Source organism: Macadamia integrifolia, chromosome 2, assembly GCF_013358625.1.
Source record: "Macadamia integrifolia cultivar HAES 741 chromosome 2, SCU_Mint_v3, whole genome shotgun sequence".
Taxonomy (NCBI): domain Eukaryota; kingdom Viridiplantae; phylum Streptophyta; class Magnoliopsida; order Proteales; family Proteaceae; genus Macadamia; species Macadamia integrifolia.
The window spans coordinates 11475493-11477278 of record NC_056558.1 but is presented as its reverse complement, the minus strand read 5'-3'; the positions used below and the strand labels follow the sequence as shown (position 1 = coordinate 11477278).

The following is a 1786-nucleotide window of genomic DNA, read 5'->3' as shown; positions in this document are numbered from 1 at the left end:
ATCTAAGTGTCAACAGTTAGTTCGGTGTAAGTTTTGATTAGGTTGAACGGATTTCAATCTAGTATTATATCAAATTGAAACCAACTCATAAAGACAAAGTTTGGTTTCGATTTTACATATATGTACTAATATATATATATATATATATATATATATATATATATATATGGGAAAATAATAGGTATGTTAGAGAAATTTTAACCTTTAGATGAAACATAAAAAATCTCATCCGTTTATAGGAGAAATTTTAACCTTTAGATGAAACATAAAAAATCTCATCCGTTTATAGGATATATGTACTAATATATATATATATATATATATATATATATATGGGAAAAGAACAGGTATGTTAGAGAAATTTTAACCTTTAGCTGAAACATAAAAAATCTCATCCGTTTATAGGTCGACGTCTTACAAAACCTGTCCAATACCGCCGCTCCACGGTACTATTCCTCCAACCACGACTCCTTCTCCGGCTAGTGTGCCTGAAGCATCACCGTCACAGGAAAGTTTAAATGTTCCTACAACACCGGTGGAGACTCGGGCCAGCAAGTTTATCGTTGGAAATCACAAAATCCAGATCGAGATTTCGACCACGACCCCTCACTGCTGCTGCCGATGTTCACGCCACTCTCTGCAAATCGATAGAAGAAAGGGGAAAAACCAGTAGAGAGAGAGAGAGAGATGGCTTACGTTGTTGTTGCCGCTGCTGCTACCGCCGCTCCCGCTGCCGCTGTTGCTGTTGCTACCGTAGTTATTGCTGATGTTCAAGCTGCACTCTCCAAATCGATAGAAGAAAGGGAAAAAAAATTGTCGCTGATGTTCACGCAGCTCTCTGCAAATTGATAGAAGAAAGGGGGAAAACTAGTAGAGAGAGAAAAAGAGAGATGGCTTACGTTGCTGTTGCCGTTGCTGTTGCCGCCGCTGCTGTTGCTGATGTTGAAAACGTTGATCTTCTCTCAAATCTCGATTACGAGGTAAGTTCAGTTCAATTTTTGTTTCCAGAAATCAATTAATTTACGAGGAGTTCAATGAGTTTTAATTCCTACGATTCAAAGATACCTCAACGAATAATTATTGATCTACTACGCTAGGTGAAATGTATGACTTTTTCCCGTGAGAAGAGAGAGAAAGAGAAAGAGGAATGGTGTTGCAACCGTGAATTGAAATTGTATATCTTCTCTCCATCCAATGGTTCAATTCATGTTGATCAAATCCTATAGTCAAAATACCGCAAGCATTCTTAATTCCTAGGTACTACGCTAGCATACCTATCCCTCTCTCTCTCTCTCTCTCTCTCTCTATATATATATATATATTTTTTTTTTTTTGAAAATTTTCAAAATTTTCAGATTTCGATTTGATTTTTATATTAGATCAGTTTGCTCTGAATCAATTTTCTACCGGTTTAATGAAAACCAAACCAGTTTCAATTTTTGTAAGGCTGAATCATTCTAGGCTACAACGAGACAAACCCTTAAACAAAACCTGTATTACCACAACTTAACTCCTCCCATTCATCTCACTTGAACTAGAAGGAAGGATCGGCATATCAAGTCTCTTTAAAATTCTGTCATGACACCACCAGTACCACCTCTACTATTCTTTCTTCTTGCTGCCATCGAATAACATGTAGACAAACAGTTACTACAATCCTAAAATTGATGCAAATAATGGAAAAATAAGAACATACAATGTATAGGTTTATGAGGTTCGGTAAGATTGCCTACATTCTTAGGACCACCATTCTGTTCTGTTGAGATGGGAATATAAGATATCGTAC

The 1786-nt window shown here is 36.6% G+C and overlaps 1 long non-coding RNA gene across 1 annotated transcript in view; it reads right to left on the bottom strand.

The window, feature by feature from the left end:
• Positions 1–1294, bottom strand: part of LOC122071560 — a 2239-nt gene extending 945 nt beyond the window's left edge. The window contains exon 1 of the long non-coding RNA XR_006138207.1: positions 697–1294. This is a non-coding gene — a long non-coding RNA (uncharacterized LOC122071560). The remainder of the gene's footprint in view (positions 1–696) is intronic.
• Between the last annotated feature and the right edge of the window lie 492 nt (positions 1295–1786).